Source organism: Cygnus olor, chromosome 7, assembly GCF_009769625.2.
Source record: "Cygnus olor isolate bCygOlo1 chromosome 7, bCygOlo1.pri.v2, whole genome shotgun sequence".
Lineage (NCBI taxonomy): Eukaryota > Metazoa > Chordata > Aves > Anseriformes > Anatidae > Cygnus > Cygnus olor.
The window spans coordinates 33128114-33145593 of NC_049175.1; the positions used below are offsets into that span (position 1 = coordinate 33128114).

The following is a 17480-nucleotide window of genomic DNA, read 5'->3' on the forward strand; positions in this document are numbered from 1 at the left end:
TCTGACTCTCGACGATATTTACAGTAAGAGAATGAACTTTTTTTCATTACGCACTTCCCATCAACTTTAAATTGCGGACAAGAGGTATGATGTCTGATAGAAATCAGAACTGTCCACATGAGAGAGGGGGGAAAAAAAGCTTCATGCTGAATCTCGTCAGATCCCTGGCAGGTCCTTGCAAAACGCCTGCTCAGTTTGGATGCTCTGTTTCATCCCTTTTCTTCAGCATGAGCTCTGGCTAACTCACCCGGAGCGACCCCTTCTCTCCAATCACCAACCACTCCCCTGTGATCAGTTTTCTGCAAATTTCCACGTGAAGTTAAAACAAAATTCCTCCGGCTCCACGTGCCAGCCGAAGCCTGAAGGCATCAGAAAGTTCTCTAAAACCAGAGAAAGGATCTGGCAGCACTGCACACGCCGCTTTGAGGTGTTGCGCTCCCAAAACAGAAATCCTTGGAAGGAACGGGAATGCAATGCCTATGAACACGTTCAGTCACTGTTACTCAGGTTAAACAAATTAAGGATTAGGTAAAGATATGCCTTTTCAGTCAGATATTACAACATTAAATATAATTACTTGTGGATTTACAGAAATTTTCTCAATTGGCCACGAAGGCAGAAATAGCCAAGCCAACATCTTCCTGAGAGGTCCCCGAAGCACAAGATGTACAAGGTGGCAGCACAGCCTTCCCTCATGGCACGGACAGACACATAAATAGGCTCACTTACCGTGGTCCTGCACGGCCCTGCCACTAGATCCTAAATTACACCCCACCTGTGAATCCCACAGGTGCGCCATTGTACCCCCATTCTGTATTTCCCACTTCTACAGCATCATTTTCTGTCGTAAATATGATGTGTAAAATTAACTGCATTGCAGCATGACTGGATTGGCTGTAACAAAAAGCTTCTTTAGCGCTGAGCAAAACAGTAATGGGAAAAAGGATTATCCAATCCACCACAGTAGATTCAGTATTTATTTGGGGGTCATAATTCCCTACTGAGGAGGGAAAAAGGAGTAAATAGTTCCAAGGTTTCTTCTTCCCCCCACATCTAGAATTGTATTAATAAACTTCCCTGAAGATGTGTGAAACCGAGGTGACGACTCAGAGGTATTGCCGATCAGTGACATAAAATGTAATTAGAGGGAAAAGTTAAACAAACCATTGATGCTCTTCAATATCCTCCCTCTTTTTTTTTTAATTTTTAATTTTAATTTTTATTTTTAAAAAGTATTTCCGAACATAGTAGAGGTAAGATTTTTTTCTCCCTTGAAAGTACCTTATTTACTCTACCTGTTGAGCCCACATCCCATGAATCATCCAGCAGAGGAAGTGGAAACCCAGACACACACAAGGGTGAATATCCCAATAAAGTGTTGGGGAAGTCTCTGTATTGACATAATTAAAAAGGGAATACACAGAAACTGCTAAATCAAATGCAATAATTTCTAAGGCTCTTGCTCCTTTTTTTGTCATCTAAGTGGTTACTCCAAATTTATTTTCTTCTTTAAAGATGTTAAGACTCAACATGAAAACAAATGACTATGAATCCACCTCTTTTTTTTCATCCCCTTATTTCTGGACTGTGAAAAATTTGAATGTGAGAGTCCAGTCAGATTACATGTCATGTACAGGAGTACTTGTACTTCAAGAAAAAGGGACACGTTCAAATTTCATTATTGACTCCAATGATTACACAGTCTACAAAAACTGACTATAAGAGTACCATTTATATTGCATCTTATTCTTAAAACTACTAGTGTGTAGCACACACCCAACATAAACGCACACTGGAAAGGGGATGTCCAACTGCAGAGCTATTTATCACAGTAGAGGAACTTCATAAGATTTGTAAAATTATTTCTGAAAATCATTACTTCAGATTGAATTAGCATGCATTTCAGAAGTAGTTCAGTCCACAGTAAAAACCCACAATTGAAAACATTTTGCTTTTATCTCGCAATATAAAAGTCCTTGCACAGTAGCACTGTTTATATTACCCAGATCATCTTGGGAATTCTTATCTACAAGATTTTCAACAAAAAGGATCATCTTACAGACCATCCCTAAGCACTTCTCTTGTGGTTCAGCTTAAATCCACTACAACCTGCTGATGAAATGCACTCTGTCAATACACAACTGTACATTTTTTCCCATTCACCTATTCTTTGTAGAGAAATATCCAACAAGACAGACAACGTACTATTTTGAAGTGTTTGTGGAAATAAAAATGCACTTGCCTAAAATTTCACCGTTTTTGATGCTGTTTAAAATTCTCATGGATATCCAAAAACACCCTTTTTGAGACAGCCACTGCAGGGCACACCAGACATTTGTGATATAGCCAAACATCCTCTTTCTGAGAGTGGTGAATAGAAAATACTCAGGGAAGAACAAAACAGTAATACAAGCTTATAGCATTACTTTGCCAATACTCCCTTGACCTCCAACAATTTGTGATACAGATACTTTCATAACCTGGTAACTTCAGTAACAATGCATTTTGCCAGCCAATTAACAACCCTGAACAGCTGCTGCTATTTACTTCCACCTGCAAGCTGCAGTTCCCCTTGATGAGCATCACCACCACTATGGCAAGAATGAGTTAACAACCATTGCCTTATCAACATGCCACCCATGATTTTACAGATGTATAGGTCTGCAGGGACCTAAATCCTTTACTCATTCCTCTGACATAGGCTGCTCCATACTTTTAGTCACCTAGTTGATCTGACCTCTTCCTAATTTCGCTCTGTCTCCTTTGAAACACGGGGAAAAAGCCACAAAGGGAAAACATCCAGACTGCATTGCACAAGAAGCAGGAGAGCACAAGGTAAAATAAAGGTATAAAGAAAAACAACAGAAAAAATGCATCTTATTAAGTATCAATAAGTTTTTAATTCATGAAAAAGCAGTACTGAAAAGTAGTATGGCTAAGGAAATCCTGAGTGCGCTTTCTTCCGCCAAGTCAACTTATTGCAATATATATATATATATATATATATATATGACAGTCTATTTAATAAAAACAGCTCTAAAACTATTTTCACTGATATTTGCAGCACTTTTCCTGTTACAAAAGAAGAAAACTTTAGGTGCTTTCCCTCATACTATTAGATATGCTCCATTTTAATTGAAAACTTCTGGAAATAAATTTTACAGTGCGGCTGCCAAGTCTAAATTAATACTTCACACCATGATATTTTTTGTTTTACAGTTTCCAAATCAAAATCTTCTTCTGAACTTTTGTCCCATAGGAAGGGCAAAGGTTTTAATGAGACTTAAGTCTGGAGATTACTTTTTAAATATTTTGTAAAATCCGAGGGATTTGGTAAGCATTTGAGATGAAAAACATCAGCAGAGTTTGTTTTTGTAGTCTGAGTAAAACTTAAAATGTAAAACTACCAAGAAAGAGAATAGTCTCAAAAACAAAAAAAGGTCAAGCACCAGTAGCATTGAAAAAACAAGAAGGGAAGGTTAAACACACATTTAATTCTTTTATCAAGTGCAGTTTACATCTGTATTCTATTTTTTCCACAATAAACCCATTGATCTTTTATTAAAAGTAAATTAAGACTGCCTTCATCTCAATTTCCAGTCAGCTGCTTAAAAAGAAGCTCTCAGACTACATAAACAAAATAATTCCAAATTATCAACAGCAATCCGTTAGAGCTGTGCAGCACAACATGAGAAAGGGTGAGTCGGGCTGCAGGTTTATTAAATTCGGTCTTTTTGCTGAAAGACAACCCCACCGGAATCCCATCAGCAAAGCACTACGGCAGACCCTTGCTCCCTGATTTCATTGCATAAACAGAAATGGACTTTCTCGATCCCCAGGAGAGCGCTTTGCGAGTAACTCTAACCTCTCTGTTTTCACGGGCTGTGTTTGGGGTGTGCCAGAGCCAGCAGGGACGAAGAGCTGGACATCTGAAGCCAGTTGTGCTTCCAGCCCTCAGCCGTCATTCCTGGGCATCCCATGTGTGTAAAGGTAGACATGAAGGACTTGTGAAGAAAACAAACAAAAAACCAACCAAACAAACAACAAAAAAAGCAACCTGCACGGTTCTCTCCCACCTCATGGTTGCCATTCTGTTCTTTAGCATACATCAAAAAGGAGTTAAATCAGAAAATGTATAGTTGAGGATAACTGTATGAAGTAAGTAACAATTTGGATTTAACCTAAATGAAATTTACAATTGCAAATGCTTCCCTGACACTCCAGTAACAGAATCACCTGAGCTGATTTGATCCAAACTGCAAACTTTGAAATAATTATGCAATGAGAACTTTTAGGACCTAAGTGTTACACTCCTGGGAGCTTAGCCACCTTTGGTTATCAAAGAATAATGCACTGTAATCCTCAAAGGATGTTATTCATAATACCAAAATTGACTTTGTAGCCTATAAAACATATACTAATTCTAAGATGAAGTGTAAGGGAAATATTCTTTCCTATTCAAAAAGATGTGCTGATTCTCATCCTTCTAGTGACATGCTTCCCAATGCATCTCTTACATAGAAACTCACAGAGGAAAGGCTCACCTTATCCTACATTGTTTGGCTTCCTGTAGCTGAAATGTAAACATTTCAAGTTGTATTTCAAATAAAAATTCAAACCAACAAATACTTAGATCAGTTAATTTGCTATGACATCGCTTTTTTTTTTTTTTTTTCTTTCCTATTGCGGTGTTAAATGTGACCCAGCAGCCTTTAAACTGACTGACCAAAGCAATGGTATCATTGCCAACTTCTAGCTCTTTTCTGTTTATTTCCCAATTTAACATAAAGCATTAACAAAAAATAACTAATGATAAACTGTTTCCAAACGGAAAATAGCTATGGTAATTTTTTCCTACAACTCTTACAACTAGTAAAAAACATATCATTGCTTACAAATATTGATAGCCTATTCACACTTAGCTGTTCTTCACCCATTTATATAAACGTTTTCCATGTTTCAAGAGGTTTTCACGATGTCCCTCGAGTAAATAAAATATATCAGGAAGGTAAGTGTAAAACAGATCAAGACAGAAGACAAAAAGAGAGTTCAGATTCATACAGCTATCAAGTTGTTTTTTGGCCTTTACTTGTCTGTGTCCTTCTAATACACCGCAAAAATTAAATGAAATTAAAATTATCTTAAATTTCACTCCGACTTAAGGTAAACCTCCACACTGCATTTGCCTAAGGTGGTCTGCACAGAAGCACAACTAAAGAAATACTTTTATTCTCCTGCTCAAGATAGTTTCAGAAAATATTGTCATTTCTTTGCTTTCCTAAAATGTTATTTCTAGGAATCTTCCAAATTGTTTGGATTTTCTTATCTTCATAACTCAGTGTACACTCTAAATAGCTGCTTTCGCCTTGTCCTCCCGTCACAAAAATAACCTGAAATATTTAACACTTCCTAGCTTGTTTTTGATACTGGAGAACGGCCAAAAGGTCTCTGAAGAGGTTCATGGACTGCTAGAGAAACAACTCCTTTCCGCTGAGGAAAAAGGAGAACATTTGGGACAGACTTTTTTTTTCCCCCTTCAGTCGCTAACTCTGTCCAGCCCTTCTGACTCCCTTTATATGCCAGTGCCATCCTTCCCTCCACCTGCTGTGTACAAGAAGCTGAGGGAGCTGTGGATGTCTTTGTGACAAGGCTCAAGCTGCGAACCGCTGCACGTCGACACACAAACGCCACAGCAGGCCGGCCCGAGAGGCCAGCAAAGTGCTGCATTAGATAGCGTGTATCTATGGCCATGCTCAAATATTAAAGAGATCCCATTAGCCTCTCTGACACCACCATATTAATCAATGAGATAACTTTTAAAGAAACCAGAATTAATAACAATCGGTGTGCTCAGGAGGCCTGTGCCTGTGGTGCGGCCCTCTGCAGCTAGCGTCTGGGCCGCTCTATCTGAAATAAGGCCCTTGTATTAGAGCACCTACATTAAAACGGCTAACTCCACTACATCTGAAACAAAGCTGGTGATTAGGCTTGCACAAAAAAAAAAGGAAAAAAACTGTGGGTTCAAAAATTACATGATTAAAAACTATACTTTTAACATCTCCCAATTACATATTTAAATGCATACATGTAAAAAGATAAAGACATGTTGTCAGTCTTTTATTGCTCATGTTCTTTGCATTTTGAGATTTATTCAGGCCAATGGGTATCTAGTGTCCAAGGACATTCCTGAACTTGGACACAAGCCATAAAATTTCTGTGCCTAGTCCTGCACCATACCTGCTCTAACTCTATTTTTCTGGCTAAGACAGACAGATGGATGCATGCATACATACAAACAAACAAGTTTAACATTTACCGTTCTTAGGTTTCAGTAGGCTTAATCTAAGTAATGAATGCTACCAGACTGAATTTGTTTGAGTTTCTAGCTGCTACAATAGAAGCATTGGGAAAGTCTCTTTTATGATTTTTCTGGTAGGTTTGAGCTGGGAGGATTATATACGCAATTCAACTTTGCCCTTTCACTTCGGAGATGTCAAGTGATAACTACAAATCATAGCACCGTACATGTGAGCTATGGTATAAGGCTGCTCAAACAATGTATATTTTTATGGTGTTTCAAACTGTTCAGAGACAATTGTGAAAGAGCGTGTAAAATGGTCCCTTTAAGACCAATAAATAGCACTATTCAGTCTACAACTGCTATTGAACCCGGGCTCCAGACCATTTTGATGACAGAAACAGCAAGTCTGTCAATTCTGAACTGACCTACCTTGTACGATTGTTTATCCAAACCTGAAATAATAATATCTAAGTGACAGACAAGTATGAAGAAAACTTGAAACTGAGGACCAAAGGGAAATATCACAAGTACATGGCTAAGCAAATGAGGATACAAAAAATTGGCGTCAATTTTTGAGTTTTTCTTCTTTTTCTTGCTTACCAGGTGCTTGCATACAATGGCTCTATCTGCTAACCCATGCTATACACAACAGCATTTTATTAAAATAAGCTATTGAATCTAGCTATAGCTTTCAACATTGCTACACAAACTCTGTGTTTGGCATTAAAAATAGGAGATGTTGAAAGGGGTGGAATTAAAGGAAAACCACACCGTACACTCCTGCCTGGAACTCTGCAGACTGACACCAAGAATATTAAAACATTGCATATCCTAAAATATTGCCATTTTTCTCTCTCTTGTTTAGTAATAAATTCCAAATTAAAAGTATAAACCAGTTAACATTATTTATTGGAAATTGCTATTAAAAATCCACCTGGGAATAAGTTAAATTAAAGACAGTACCACATGGACACAGTGGTGAAGCTGGACGTTTGTATCTGCCTTGCTTATAGAGAAGCTACTGCAGAATCCTAAAGAAAGTAGCATGGTTAAAAAGAAAGAGGCAAAAGCAATACGAAAGAAGAGTTAAACTCGTACATTTGATGAATATTAGCTTCCCTGAATTTTTGCCAACTTTTTCAACAGATTAAAAAAATATCAAGTATAGTAGAGTGAAAAAAAAATCTAAGTGCTTTTTGTCTTTTTACTCAAAAACCAAAGGTCTTGGGGAATAAAAATCATGAGTACTGGAATGGAACTTGTTTACTTTAAATCTGCTGCAGAAATTCTTAAGGAGACCCTAGCATTAAAGTTGGAACGAGAGATTAAGAAAAGCTACGACAAAAAGATAAAACCCAAGTAGGGGCCTCAGGAGGAATGCTTCATTAGAGACACACCAACTATGTTGACTTAAGTCTATGGCAAGAAGAGTTTGTTTTGGCAGCTGTGAGAAGTAAAAAAAAATAAATAAATTTAACAAAGTGAAATAATCAAAGGAAAAACACACAACCTAATGTATCATATGCATGCTTTACACATACATAAACAGCATGCATATACAGAATTGTCACCTTGATATGAAATAGCTTTAAATATTCATTAATACCTCACTAGCTGAAGTCATATCTAGGAGTAAATCATTTATCTATGCAGCTTCCAGACACACTCCACAAGAAAGCTAAATTAATGTCCTGTCAAAGAGGCTTCTCCTCTCTAGTTATCAAAGTAAAAATACTACAGATCATGCTCATTTAATAGAAAAATACAAATATTCAAACCTAGAGTTAAATTATTAAGTGGATAGAATTTAAATTAAACTGAACATGTTTTAAAATATTTTTCTGAGAAAATATATATTCACCAGTACAACACAAGTGGGTGTGAGGTCAGCGTGCATGTGTGTGCATATATATATATGTATATATATTTAACTATTGACTGTGATTATGATGTACCAAAAAGTAAAACTACGCGAATTAACTTTTGAATCTTTTGTGGTGTTTACACAAGCAGGGACCAAACCCACAATCCTTACTCACGTAATTCACTTCAACACATTTTTTTTTTCACCTTTTAAAGCAATAAAGATCCTTGACAATTCTAAAGGGCTAAACAAGAGAAAACCACATATATTCTAGAGCAGGATACAGTATTTAATTTTGAGGTACCCATAAAGTCTCCAGTTTCCCCTGTTTATGCATGCATAACATGCACATTGCTCTTTCAGCTTAACCCAAGTGCAGCGCATCTGCTCCTGGATAAACGTATTTGCTGCTGGGGTGCAGAGGAGGCTGTTTTTTTCCTCTCCATGAGTTTCTCTGAATCCAGGCCTTTTGACAGTTCTTTGCCCATCTGTCTATCTTCAAATCAAACTCCCCGTTACGGCTGTTGCATTCTGTGGTTACCTCCAAGACCTTGCGCTGTTTCCCCTGGCAAGCACCAGCGCTCATCAGCATCCAAACCCTCTCCATCTTTCCTAACGCCTCTCTAAATGCTCTCCTCCGACAGTTGTCTCTGGAGCTTTCCCACGCTTTCTCTTCTTCCAGCTCCCAAACTCAACCCTTCATCCCCACTCAACCACCCCAATGCCCCAAGCCTCTCCACGGTCTTGCTGCTCTGTGCAGGATCTACCTGTGTAGCACTGTCTGCTTCCATCACAGCATCATCTTTGTCTTTTATCACTGGCCAAGCTCACATCACCACCGGGAATTGTGCCTCTGTACGAGACTTTCCCAAAGTCCTGCTTCTGCTTATAATGGGGTTTCCAAAAACCCAGCCAGAAACACATAGGACTTGCCAAAAATCTCTCCAGACAAGACTCTGAGGGCAAGAAAACAAGACGTGCCCAGGAAAGTCTGGGGCTGATGGTAGCCTTGTACTGAGTACATAATTTCATATTTCACCCTCGTGCCCAGCTATTGACTCACTCTATGGAATATTTGAAGACATAATAAATTACTGGACTAATTGACAGTTCTTCAAATTATGGAACACTGATGTTCATGAGTTGAAATATAGTCCCAATTAAGAATTCAGATGAGAGGTGTTTGCTTTAGATTAAGCTATGCTATGTACATTACACGAAGCAGGATCTTTAAAAATGTTTATACTGCTTATGCAATTAAATCATGTTGAAAAACAACGTGGCTTTAAAAATTGCCACTCCAGCTTTTTAAATTTCTACTTGCTTACATACATCTAAGAACAAGGAATAATACTCTGAACTGATACTCCAGAACTGTAAAGGATTTTTCCCTTTTAGGCTTTCTATCAATATATTGTACGCTTGGCATGTTTTTGAGCAATCAGCGATAGAAAGATTAACCTACTAAGAGCCAAATAATTAACCTTTAACCCTTCAACACTGAAACATCCACAATATCCAGTACAGGCGCTTTCCTAAATATTCAAATAACATCTACCCTTCAACACTTCTAAAAAATCTCAAATACATACATACATCACAATATGTTTGTTGTATTCACCAAGATCATTCAAATAATGAGTAATCTCAGAAACAGACACATCTGGTTAGGCATTATGTACAATTGAGCAGATATTTCAATAGTTTTATCCTACTCTTCAAACTGAAAAATTCTGGTAGCACTTCACATGACTGGCCATGGCAGCTGAATTCTGGTTTCGAATATAATGGCTTTTATCTGAATTTTGCATATGGAAATGAAGCATTTTAGTCTGGACCTTTGGTAACTCTACAGTACGTTTTAGCCAAGCTGACTGCAGGACACCACACATTCATTACAAATAAAACCTACAGTCTGGGCAAACGGGAGCAGGAGGAGAGCTGAAGGACAGGCACTGTGTGCCAAAGTACAGAAGTTGGTCCACAGAGAGAGATGCGTACATTAAAACCTGAGAAGCTGCATAGCTGAAACAACTTTAACAAGTAACAGTGGTATAAATAGATGTTAGCAATAATCTTACAACAGTAAGAGTGAAAGTAGTGAAGTTGTAGGACAAGGAAGAGAAAATAATACAGGAAAGCTTACTAGTAAAAAAAAATTCATTTCTGTGGGATCATTTGTGACATTCAAACTAATGCATCCTTAACACACACAAAAAGATACTATTCAGACTAAAACTCTGAAGGAGAAAAAATTAGGCAACAATAACCCTTGGTGTTTAAGTACCCACATCTCACTAACAGGAATGAAAGTAACACACCACTGTCAGAAAGTCGAAATCTGCCTCTCTCCTACATCTGCAGACAAAAAAAAAAAAAAAAAAAAAAAAAAAAGGCTCACTTCGCCACAGTATTTCAAGCATGTGTTAGAAGTAAATACAGAAAAAAGTATCTGTGCAAAAAGTCTGGTCCATCAAAGTAGTGCACTCTAAAGGAACTTTCTTCTACTGCCCATAAAAATGTTTATTTTCATTGTAAATTTTCATTCCTGAAATAAGCATTCTAATTTTAGGTCAACTTTGTTAGCTAAGTGTTCGTTAAACGAGCTTTCTTTGTTTGCTGGGAGAGGAGAACTTGTACACAGCGTCCCTCTATGTGCTCCCCAAAGAGTCAGTCCGTGCGAGACCATCGTCCTTCGCCTCGTGCCCACCTCAGCAGGAGGAACTCACAAGCCAGGCGCCTGAACTGCAGCCATTCCTGGTAACAGTGGAACTGCAGCCATTCCTGGTAACAGTGGAGTAATCTCAATGAGACAAAAATCTGCACTGCAAAAAAAACCACACGTGTTGTCACCGTGGCAGAGCGGTCCCCCAGATGAAAAGATATAAAGCAGCTAGACACGACGCCTCCCCGACAGCGCACGAACACACCTGCCGTCACAGTCAAAAAATCCAGCCCTGCAGAAAGCTGAATGTGAACTGACATGACTGTCCGTACAAGCTGCTGCTCATCTGCTCAACCTTAAGGCTCAAAAGTGAAAAAACAGGCTGTAGCTCTGCTAGCTGCCAGAAGAAACGCTAAACCAAGATTCACAGTTTCTGGGCTTCAGCACATTTGAGTCTCTTGGGAACTGGGCTAAAGAGAAGAAAGCGGGAAAGGAATCCAAATACAGGAACACTAAACAAAGGCAGGGATAACACAGAAGATATGTCCAGATAGATAGATGTATTGAATTTTTGTCAAGCTATTTTGCAGGGAATGATAACTGCCTGAAGACATATCCTATTAAACATAAGAGAATCCTTTCAACATACTCTTTTTCACAATGACTTGCTTTCAAATTCCTCACGTTAAATTATATCTCTTTTATTATATATAAATAAAATCTTAAACTTCTAATAGTGGAATTCTTGTCAAGTAAGTCCATTTTTATTAAGTATACAAAACTGAGAAAAAAAGAAATTACACTAGCAATACTATTGCAGTCATTCTAGATGCAGATTTTGGATCTACTAACAATGTAAATGCACACGACTGTGTCTGTGGCTCAGTAAAACCGCTCAAGTTCAATGCTATTCTCATACTTGGTTAGAACAGATTCACTATTATGCTTTAAGGGTAATAACTCAGATTAAAAGGTACACAAATGTCTACTTGCATGTTTAGGAAAACATACTGCTTAACATTAATGTATCCCCAAAGTATTTGAGCTGAAATATCAACACTTCAGTTTTCTTTTAATGCCAGATGTTTGGAAACCGTTTTCTTTATAACCATGTTAGCAGAAAAAAACAAGTTTGAAGGTTGGAATCAGTAACTATACCATACGCTATGTACATCCCAACCACACCAAACTCTGGTAATTCAAGGGTATATTAAATGTACATCTAAATATTGGATTAAGGGCATATTAAAAGTAGAATTGTATTTCAAAAAAATAAGCACTTTGTTGACATTCGATCAGTTTATAATTCCTACTTTTCAGATTTAAAATAATAAAACAAGTAAAATTGCCCAATCACCTTGTTTTATTTCAAAATTAAATAATGCTCCACAACATATTCAAGTTCACGAGCATCTTGAAACACAGATGCAGATTTATGCACTTTCATGCATTTTTAACACACTTCTAAACTAGAGCAAAGTGTAATAAATACCTGAATGTTTATTATCATCTGCCAATAAGTCTTGATACAACAGTTTAACCCAGATTTACGTATCTCAAGGAAAGTATCCAAAATGACTCTAAAACACTTATTTGCCCCCTATTGAGCCTCGGTGGCATCTAAAGCTGTTTTAGCTCCCAGTGGGCCTAATGAGGCCTATACGCTGATGAGGACGGGCCTGGATGTCCTCCAGCTGCCCCTGGAGGAAAGCTTTCTGTTGGTGTTGCACTGTCCAGGAGCCGGGCACCAAGAATTTGGCCCTGAACCTCAAAAGAGTTCATAAATCTCAGGAAAAGAACAATATCTGTAGTTTTAAGAGACTCTGAGGAGAAGGTTCACGCTCACTTGTGTTTGTAGTTGCTCTAAGGACATGCAATCACCACAGAGACCGAGGATTAAAGAAGGCCCACCTTACACACAACTCAGCTCATCACGTACTAAAGGCTTTAAATACTTTTGTGGCAGTTTACAACTTTTCTAAATTAACTGGTATGAGACTGAGAAATATTATCACTTTTTCTCTTGGATCATCACACTATCGACTTCCCACAGCACAAGTACAGGAGATAAACCATCATTTAGAATTTCATCAGAAGGTGGGGCTGTCGATAAGGGCATTGGGGGACCACCAATTCAGTCATCAATGTGACGAAGACAACGTTTAACACACACAATTTCTTTATCAACGCTTATTGATATATTTCCACCCACTGAAAAGTGTTTGTGCTGATAAATCCATTAAAGCTTCATCAACAGCAAACAGTGAAGCATAAATTGTTTTCTTTCTCAGAATTTTATCTTCTAAAATAAACCTTTGGTCAAGACTTACAAAACAAGCTCTATCAAAACCACACAACGATGTACAAAAAACATATATAAAAACACCCCTTTGCAATAATTTAAGCTGCACAGGTGCTGAGCTTTGGATCTTTTCTCAGTGCTGCATCTAAGTCAGCAGGAGCTGTGGTGCAGCAGCCACAAAGCTTCTCCCCATGGAGATCCCCACTTGATCTCACTGCACAGCATCCTCCGATTGCCCAAACTCAGAGACAGGGGCCGAAATTTGGAACTGGTTCCCTGGCACGACAGCCAGTGCTGCAGCATTTTAAGAAAAATTTCTTCTTTCGGAAAAATTTCTTCTCAGAAAGAGTGGTTGGATATTGGAACAGATTGCCTGGGGAAGTGGTAGAGTCACCCTCCCTGGGGGTGTTTAAGGAATGGGTAGATGTGGTACTCAGGGACATGGTTTATTGGGCAATATCGGTGGTAGGTGGATGGTTGGACCAGATTATCTCGGAGGTCTTTTCCAACTTTAATGACTCTCTAATTTTGTGACTGTATTCAGTATCCTTCACTGTCACTGTAAGATATAAATGGAGGATGGAAAGAGTAGCAAGTCCTCCCACAACCGACTGTAACACAAAAATGTCTGCCAATCTCTCTGTTCCACCCCGAATGGAAAATATTAAAAACAATTAATAACAAGCCACACAATGCCAACCAGTAAAGAGTAAAATGGAAAGAATGTACAAGAAAAAAAATCATAAATCATGGATGAACTTTACTGAACTTATTAGCACTAGAGTAGCCCTGTGGGACACCAGCCTTAGTATCTTAAATAAGTAAAATCGATAGATCAGTGGAAAAAGCTCATCTTGTCTTCTATCCATCCATAAAACAATAGTGCATTTGTATTGGGATGAAATGAAGAATTTGGTTCCTGTGTACTTTTGTTCCATGAACCCATTCTTCTTCAACTGGTTAATAATGAGATCATTTTCATCCCCCTCTTTTTGTGTCATTCTATCTGTTTTATTCATGAAAACATTTTCAAATTATCATTTTTATTCAGAGTGAGAAAGGCAAGGGAAGCAAACAGTGTAATATTTTACTAAAAAAGATGAAACCTCAGAATTATATTATACACATAACACAGCAAATAACTACTCTTAAGAGTTTCCAGTACTGAAACAAGTTCAATCATTCCTTTTAGGACAGTTCAGTTATTCATCTGAACACAACTAAAAGTTTTCGGCAGCGGTTAATTCTCTCACATGACAAACTGAAACCTCATGGCAGTGTCTGGAAACAGCAAGGGTTTTTTGGTTTGTTGTGGTCATCTTACACTCAAAAGACAACAGTTCATCAAGCTCACATATCTTTCTGGGCCTCCTCAGTAGGGTAACCCTTGAAAGCCTTGGGGAACCAATTTTATTAGATTAAGCAAAACCTTTAAAGAAGCTGTAACAAAAATATTTAGCTTCTCCATTGACCCTTCTGCTTGAGGCCCAGCTCTGCACAATCTCTCGGAGCTCCAGTGTCCCCATGATGGTTTTAGTGAAAACACAGCATCATCCAAGAGCCTGCCAGGCTCCATAAACTTAGACTGGAATGTGGAGCAAATGTGGTGCCTCTAATATCAATTAAAGGGAGTATGTAACTTAAAAACATCTATACCTCTGAATAATGTTGGTGGCTACCACAAGATAACATGAAGTAAGCTCCTCTCCTACTGGTGTTGTGAAAACACTATTAATTACTATCATCTGCAACCCAGTAGTAAAGTGTATTTACTCTGGGCTTTGACTATTCTTAATTTGTTCCTTTCTTTGAACAGCCACTTCCAGCATCTGCTCCAATAAGCATGATAAAACTTGTCTTGAAAATTTCAATAGGCACTGTAGGCAACCACCATAAAAACCTCTATGTTTTGTCACCTCATTTAATGCAATATTCTCCCCTGAAAAGAAGAAGAAAAAAGGAACTTTAAATAGATACTTAGCTGACGCAGAGTGAGCAGAAGAGAGCCACAAGAGCATATACATGCAGTGCTCTTATATTCAGCCACAAACATTAGCACTAAAAATAACTCAACAAAATCCCAGTTTAGACCATCCTGAAAACTTTGTACTCATACAATTCCCATTTTTTCTCCTTTGCACCTTTTCTCCTTGCCTCCAGAGTCTAATATCTTCTTCCATACAATGAAGTTAACAATTCTTGTTATATAAATAACCTATAGAAGCTGTCCTTAGCATTGGAAGGCCTAATTTTAGATATCATTCTTTACAACAGAAATGGAACAGCTGAAGAAAATTCTCTATACAGCATAAAGAATGGCAAAAGGTTTAAAAAATATAACTTGGAGAAAACATTAAAAGGAACTGAGGTGTTTTTTTTGTGGGTTTTGTTTGTTCGTTTCTTTGGTCAGTTTGTTTGTCATAGAAAAAATAAGCGCAAAAAGAGACATGATGGAAGCCATCAAGTTTAGAAGGAACAGTGTTGGGGAAAAAGAGAAAAGAAATAATATTGTTTAGTAAGAAAGGTTTAGGACAGACATTAAGGAAACAGTTCAATAGGAAGACCAATAAAGCACAAGGATATAACTGCCAACACATGGAGACATATATAAGTTTGTCGAAGGAGACCTTTGGCAGATGTATGTCCAACGGGTCTTTAAAGTCAACTTAAATATAGTTGAATCTGTCTTGGATTAAGGGGATGGACTACAAACTCCCTCACAGGCCTTGACAAGTCTATTTTTCTATTTCTTCACGGTTCCAAAGGATTCCCTTCTACAGGAACTTGGGACTCTAGTTCCTACGCAGGCAACACTGATGTACAAGCACCCAGCAACCTTTGTCATAAAACACAGAAAACTCTTTACAAACTGGACTGTTGGAAGCATTGTGTTTAACATCAGGATCAGGGATAAATAACAGAACCTCATTAATATACTTGTACTTGGAGACTCGGTACAGTGAGCAGCTAAACAAACTCAGACAAAGAAAATAATCATTCAGAATAATGAATTGTCATCTATATTAAATGTAACACTTCAGAGAAATGTACTGTGATACTTCTGTAAAATTAATGAGGTCTTAGTAAAACCAGACCTCATTAAAGTATCTACCATTAAATCTTTCCTGGAAAATTGGAGGAAAAAATGTCTCTATAGATTAACTGACTTGCCAGCCAGCTCCTACTGTAAGGACCACAACGTGAAATATGGCAGGGCCAGGAAGAGCAGGAGTTCCTGGCTTTCAGACCAAATAAATTCCACTTGACAATACTGCCTAATTTAAGCTAATATAATCAGTGAAATAGTAAAAATAAGAAAGGATACAGTAAGAGCAATCAAATGAGAGCTCCAATATTCCAGGTGTAACCAGTTTCAATAGACCCAGTGCACAGACAAAACTGACCTGTGTTTCAATGACTTCGGTGACAGATTTAAAAGGCTGGTTTTTCTCCAGGACACATGAACTTTGATACTTTGCCCAACACTTGAAAACTAGCATGCCTATGAACAACCTCACACAAAGACTATGTCTGTGTGGAAAAGTGATGACCACAGAAGTATTTCACTTTTTGCATCATGGCACTGTGAGATGCCTGTCTCTGCATATTCAAATTCACTCATTTTTGGAAATAGCCAAAGACACAGACAGACAAAATTCAGAGTAAGGTTAACTAGCATTTGCAGGTCCAAAAATAATTACATCGATAAAAAATGAAATAAAGCTGACAAAGCATCACTATATTAATTCATTTGTTGTTAGAAACTTTAAAAAATGAATTTACTTATATGCAACTTACACTTACTAGCGATGACCAGTGGATTTATAGAACTGTATATGGAAAATTCTGAAACATGAGCCATGACCTCATTTCTTGGATGAGGGAGAAAAATTAATAAAGTGAATTGAGAAGTAGATCATTCCACCCCTCTCCCCCAAACCAAACAAAACCCACACGTCTTTTGTCTATATATTTCACAGTTTATGGTTCTCACTTTAATTGCTAATAGTTGCTATGAGTCCCCAAACAAGCCCTCAAATAAGACTCAGTACAAGGCAGGAACAACCAGTGAATTTATGACTATTCCGGGCCATGAATTAGACATGATAAATTTCTACCAGCTATTATCATTCAGAGGATGGTTTGCGTCAGGTTTATTAACATGACCTGAAATGAATCTTTTCAGCAGCTTTTTCTGACAGATGCAGTCAAGTTACCCCTAATAACTCTGAAAACATCCCCTGGTTGAGAGGTGGCCTAGAGTTCAACAAACTGTACCTCTTACTTGTGTGCTTTTATTAAACTGAGGTTAGATTTTTGTTTACTTAGGCCTCACACAAATTAACAA

At 37.9% G+C, this 17480-nt stretch overlaps 1 protein-coding gene and 1 long non-coding RNA gene across 6 annotated transcripts in view; both read right to left on the reverse strand.

Moving 5' to 3' along the window:
• Window positions 1-17480, reverse strand: part of ATE1 (arginyltransferase 1) — an 86265-nt gene that overhangs the window by 22062 nt on the left and 46723 nt on the right. The gene's annotated exons all lie outside the window — the stretch shown is intronic.
• LOC121073505 lies at window positions 3524-5955 on the reverse strand. Its single transcript, XR_005821758.1, has 3 exons — window positions 5602-5955; window positions 4545-4573; window positions 3524-3967 (listed from the first exon to the last, which is right to left on the reverse strand). It is a non-coding gene; the product is annotated as an uncharacterized LOC121073505 (long non-coding RNA).